Source organism: Herpailurus yagouaroundi, unplaced genomic scaffold (assembly GCF_014898765.1).
Source record: "Herpailurus yagouaroundi ecotype Mexico unplaced genomic scaffold, PumYag 67164, whole genome shotgun sequence".
NCBI classification, from domain to species: Eukaryota; Metazoa; Chordata; class Mammalia; order Carnivora; family Felidae; genus Herpailurus; species Herpailurus yagouaroundi.
In genome coordinates, this window is record NW_024420010.1 from 57,332 (window position 1) to 63,948 (window position 6,617).

Here is a 6,617-nt window from a genome sequence, read left to right on the forward strand (position 1 = left end):
GTGCCTTCTCTTCCCCTCTCCTAGGGGCGGGATTCACTGTGGGGTGGGGTGGCCTGTCTGGGCTACTTGCACACTGCCAGGCTTGTGATGCTGGGGATCTGGCGTCTTAGCTGGGGTGGGTAGGCAAGGTGCACAGGGGCAGGAGGGGCAGGCTTAGCTTGCTTCTCCTTAGGTGATCCACTTCAGGAGGGGCCCTGTGGCAGCAGGAGGGAGTCAGATCCGCTGCCGGAGGTTTGGCTCCGCAGAAGCGCAGAGTTGGGTGTTGGCGCGGAGGGAGCAAGTTCCCTGGCAGGAACTGGTTCTCTTTGGGATTTTGGCTGGGGGATGGGCGGGGGAGATGGCGCTGGCGAGCGCCTTTGTTCCCCACCAAACTGAGCTCTGTCGTCCGGGGGCTCAGCAGCTTTCCTTCCCTTTGTCCTCCAGCCTTCCCGCTTTCTGAGCAGAGCTGTTAACTTATGACTTCCCAGATGCTAAGTCGCGCTTGCTGTCGGAACACAGTCCCTCAGGCCCCTCCACTTTTTGCAAGCCAGACTTGGGGGCTCTGCTTGGCCGGCGAGCCGCCCCTCCGCCCCGGCTCCCTCCTACCAGTCTGTGGAGCGTGCACCGCCTCGCTGCCCTTCCTACCCTCTTCCGTGGGCCTCTCGTCTGCGCTTGGCTCCGGCGACTCCGTTCTGCTAATCCTCTGGTGGTTTTCTGGGTTATTTAGGCAGGTGTAGGTCAAATCTAAGTGATCAGCAGGACGCGAGGTGAGCCCAGCGTCCTCCTACGCCGCCATCTTCCCTCCCCCCTTCCATAAGATACTCTTAATGATAGAAAAGAAACTGAGGGTTGATGGAGGGAAGAGGGTGGGGAATGGGCTAGATGGATGATGATTATTAAGGAGGGCATGTGTTATAATGAGCACTGTTTGTTGTATGTAAGTGATGAATCAATGAATTATACTCCTGAAACCAATATAGCACTGTATGTTAACTAACTAGAATTTAAATTAAAAAATGAAGAGGAAAAATTAGTTACAAATAAGTATGTGGGTATTGCTGTTAATTGTTTTTGTAGTTCCTTTCTGTTTTTTTCTTCTCTTATTTTATTTCATGTTTTTTTGTTTGCTCTCTGTACTGTAATGCTTGCATTTCTTTGTCTTTTTTGTATATCTATTATAACTGATTTTGGTTATCATAGGGTTTGTATATAACATTGTAATTGAATAGCAGTCTATATTAATTTGATGGCCACTTAAATTCAAATACATTCTCAAAGCACTGAATTTTTACCTCCCCCCCACACTTTATGTATATGATATCTTATTTTTCATCTTTATTTTATGCATTTTTCTTGACTCGTATTTTTAGATATAATCAATAATGCTAATTTTTTAATCTCCATACTAGCTTTATAAGTGATTAATCTACTATCTTTTCTATGTTTACCAGTGAAATTTTTTTATAATTTTCTTATTTCCAGTTTTGGCCTTTTTCTGCTCAATTAATTCCCTTTAACATTTCTTATAAGTTTGCTTAAGTGATGATGACTCCTTTAGCTTTTGTTTGTCTGGAAAACTCTGTTTTTCTTTTTACTTAAAAGAACACAGATGTATTATCTCACACTTTTGGAAGTCAGAAGTCCATAATAAGTTTCACTGGGCCAAAGTCAAGGTGTTAGCAGAGTTCCTCCGGAAGTCTCCAGGAGAGAATTTGTTTTCTTATCTTTTCCAGCTTCTAGATGCTGTCCACATCTCTTGTTTGTGACCCTTTCTCCCTATCTTGCAATTGCATCAGCACAGTCTCTGCTTCTGTTGTTACACTACCTCCTCCTGTAAATTTCACTCCCATTGTGTGCCTCCTATAAGGACCACTGATTATATTGACCCACCCAAATAGCCCAGGACAATCTCCCCCTCAGTGGCCATTATTTATCCCACCACTCCAGATAACAGAGAAGCTGTAGCTTCCTATAAACACTGAGAAATACAAAGTATCGAAGTACTAAAAATATAGCCTTTGGTTCCCATCAGTTAGCGAATGAAAAGTGATGGGCTCTTTGGCCAAGGGGATTGGTTGACAACAAAACTCAAGGTCAGGTTCTTAGATTCTGTCCCAAGGTCCACATTACCCTGAAAGTTGCTAGGTCAAATCACACTGACATGGTTTCAAACTACATGAGTTCCAAGAGAATTAAAAATGTGCCCTCCAAAATCTGTGCTCATGGGAAGTACCTGCAGACTTGCCACCATGGGATTGGGTCAGACTGGGTAATGGGAACATGCATGCAGACCCCATGCATATAGGAAGAAGACCAGAGATTGATTCAAGAAAAGGTCACTTCATTATTTTTCCATCATTGTGGGACTAGCTTGCTTAGAGTGGCATTAAGTTTCACTGAAACATTTGACAAGCATTTAAAAAAAATGTAATGTTTATTTATTTTTGAGAGAGGCAGAGTGCAAGTGGGGGAGGGGTAGAGAGAAAGGGAGACACAGAATCTAAAGCAGGCTCCAGGCTCCCAGCTGTCAGCACAGAGCCCAATGCGGGGCTTGAACTCACGAACCATGAGATCATGACCTGAGCCGAAGTCACTTAACTGACTAAGCCACCCACATACCCCAAACCGGCATTTGTATCCTTGACTCTAAGCAGAAACCAATCAATTTCAGTGTGGATCTTCAGGGCCATGCCCACTCGGCTTGATGTCCAGGTGCAATTTTGGCTCTCTCTGGGAAACTATCTCTCCTTCAGTTCTGAATGATAACCTTGCTGGGTAGAGCACTCTTTTTTGTAGGTTTTTTCCTTTCAACACTGAATATATCATGCCACTCCTTTCTTTTTTTTTTTTTTTTTCAACGTTTATTTATTTTTGGGACAGAGACAGAGCATGAACGGGGGAGGGGCAGAGAGAGAGGGAGACACAGAATCGGAAACAGGCTCCAGGTTCTGAGCCATCAGCCCAGAGCCTGACGCGGGGCTCGAACTCACGGACCGCGAGATCGTGACCTGGCTGAAGTCGGACGCTTAACCGACTGCGCCACCCAGGCGCCCCATGCCACTCCTTTCTGACCTGCAATGTTTCTGCTGAAAAATCAGCTAGTAGCCTTATGGGGTTTACCATATATGTAACTGTTTGCTTTTCTGTTGATGCTTTTAAGATTGTCTCTTTATCATTTTTTTTTCATTTTAATTGTTATGTGCCTTGGCATGGACCTCCTTGAGTTCATCTTGTTTGGGACTTTCTTTGATTCCTGAATCTGGAGGTCTGTTTCTTACCCCAGATTAGAAAAGTTTTCAGCCATTATTTAATCAAATAATTTTTGCCCCCCCTCTTCTCCTTCTGGGATCCCTATTAAATGAATGTTATTTTGCTTGATGATGTTACAGAGGTCTCTTAACCTATTCTCATTTTTTATTCCTTGTTATTGTTCAGTTTGGTTTCTTTCCATTACCCTGTTTTCCTTATTGCTTACCAATTTTTATGCATCATCTAATCTGCTATTGATTCCTATAGTGTCTTTTTCATTTCTGTTACTGTAGTTTCCAGATCTGACTTGTGTTCTTTTTTACATTTTCTATTTCTTTGTTGAAGTTGTCACTGAGTGCATCCACTCTTTTCTTAAGTTTGGTGAGTATACTTATGACCATTACTTTGACTCATCAGACCTATTACTTATCTCTGTTTCATTTAGCTCTTTTACTATGATTTTGCCTTGTTATTTTATTTGAGACATATTCCTTTGTCTCCTCATTTTATCTTACTCTATTTTTTTTATGTATTAGGTAAGTCAATTATGTTTTCTGGTCTTGAAAGTAGTGGTCTTGCATAGAAGAGGTCCTGTGGTGCCCTGTAGTGCAATGCCCCCTAGTTACCAGGATCAGGCACTTCAGAGGTGTCCTCATGGGCTGTATACATCCTCCTGGTGAGGCCAATCCATGATTACTCTAGGCATGTTGGCAGAAGGGGCTGGCCTTCAGCCCAGCTAGTTGCAATGACTCTCTTCACTTGCTATAGGCACACTGGGCAGGGTTTCCTCCCCATGCTCTTGAGAGTCCTGGGTTCAGCTATGATGGGCTCACTGGTGGGTAGTGCTAGAACTCAGTTTAGCTGTCTGCACTGAGTCTTGGCAAAAGTTGCATGTGCACCAGAAGGCAGGGCTTTCTTTCTGTGCAACCAGCTAAGGGAACCAGCTGCAGGAACTGTGGGTTTAACTCACAACTTCCCTAAGGCAGGAGTCAATTGGAGGGGTGCTGCCCACCTGAGGCTGCCTGCTGGGTGTGATGAGAGAGGAGCCACTTTGGAGGGGTGCCTGCTGAGATGGGCATGTATGGTTGGGCAGGTAGGCAGGGGAACGTTGGTGCTGGACATGCAGTGATAGCAAGTTAGATGTCGAGTGTTAGAACTGACTCCTGCAAGTGTCCAGCTATCTATGGTAGGGGAGGCAAGAAAAATGGCATCTTCTAGCACTTTTGTTTCTGGAGAAATCTCCTGCACATTCCTGCCGCCCCACCTCTTATTCTAAGATTCATCAAAAATCTTATTTATATATAATCCATGTGGTTTTCAAACTGCAGTTTCCTATTGCCCTCTGGTCCTCCTGGAGTTAAACCCCTGCTGATTTTTAAAACTACTGGGGTCAAGCCCCGCTGATTTTCAAAGTTAGACATTATAGGCACTCATCTTCCCAGTGCAGGTCCCCAGGGTTGGGGATGCTTAGCATGGTATCTAATCCCCTCATTCCTCCATGCTTGTGATATCCCTGCCATTGTGACTAATCATTATGGGGTTTGGATTTCTGACCACTTCTCTGACCCTTTTACCATTTTCAATGTGGCCTTCTCTCTGTGACTAGCTGTGGAAGATCTTTTCTGCTAGTCTTTGGTCTTTTTCAAAATTAGTTGCAATAGATATAATTGTTGCCTCAGTCTGTCCATGGGACAGGGTGAGATCAGGATCCTTTTATTCCATCATCATCCCACTATCTACCTCTTGTCTTTTAGATGATAGACATTCTAAGAGGTCTGAGGTAATATCTGTAGCTTTTATGTGTATTTCCCTGATGATTAGTGATGTACAACTTTCATGCAATTGTTGGCTGTTTGTAAGTCTGTTTTGGAAAAATGTCTGTTCAATTTCTCTTTTTTAAATGACATGTAATCCTTTTCCATATCTTCAGTTAAGTTTTTAAATATGTATTTATTTATTTTGAGAGAGAGAAGCACAAGAGGGGGAGTGGTAGATAAAGAATTCCAAGCAGGCTCTGAGTGGCCACTGCAGAACCCAACACAGGGCTTGAACTCACAAACCATGAGATCTGAACTATGACCTAAGCTGAAACCAAGAACCAGAAGCTTAACCTACTGAGAACCCAGACACCCCCATCCCTGCACTTTAAACCTATGTTCATCCTTAAAGCTGAAGTAATTTCTTGTGGTAAAATATGAATCTTGTTTTTTAATCCATTCAGTCACTTTATGCTTTTTGATTGTAGAATTTAATCTATTTACATTTAAAGTAATTACTGTTGGGTAAGTACTTACTAATGCCATCTATTTCATTGTTTTACAGCTGTTGTCTAGTTCTTTTTTCCTCTTGCTGTCTTTTTCTGTGGATTATTTTTTACAGTGGTATTCTTTTATTTCCTTTTTTTCTTTTGTGTAGTTTTGCTTTGTGGTTGCCATGAGGCTTACATTAACATGTATTGTTTTCCTAATTTCATTTAGTTGCCCCTTTGTTTTTTCTTGTGTTCACTGAATTTCTTTAATAGAATTATTCTGAATTCTTGGTCAGACAGTTCATAGATCTCCATTTCTTTAGGTGCAATCACTAGAGTTTTATTAGTTTCCTCTGGTGTTGTCATGTTTCCTTGATTATTTATGATATTTGTGACTTTACATTTATGTGTTCACATTTCAGAAAGTAGGCAACTCTTCCAGTCTTTACAGACTAACTTTAGTAGACAACTTCCATCACCAGTCTGCCTGTCCAGAGATTCAGGGTGGGCAGTCTGGGGTGGGATCCAGGGGTGGGATTGCTGCTGGAGTCCTTGGGAATCCTACTGCTATTGTGGGTCAAAAGCTTGCGCCCATGGTAGTCATTCTGATACTGGGTCACATCCAGATCCTGTGTTCATGGGTACCCCCCTGGAGTGGGTTTATGGGCATTGATTTGAGACCTGGAGCCACTGGAGCTGTCCAGAGCCACAAGAGCAGGTTGGTGTTCAGATGTACTGGGAGTCTGGGTTCATGTAAGCCCATCCACTGGGAGCTAAATTCCACAGGATCTGCCATGCTATCCAGGTGATGATGAGATGAGCCAGGAACATGGGTTCATGAGAGCCTGTAAGGAGTCTAGTGATATGGGAGAAGACTGGTGCCAGTGTGAAATGGTGGCCTGAATTCACTGGAGCCCATTGGGAGTCTGGTGCCATAGGATCCTCCTGGGGCTTATGGAGTCCTGGGTTTGCAGCAACTCTTTAGGAGCCTGGATATAAGAAAGCCACTTGGAGGAGCAGGAGCTGTCTGGGATCCCTAGAAGCAGCAGGCCTAGGGGTGGGCTGGGGTCCTGTATTGTGAGAACCTACCAGGAGCCATGAGAGTCATCTGGGACCACTGGAAATAGCAGAAGCCAGCAGG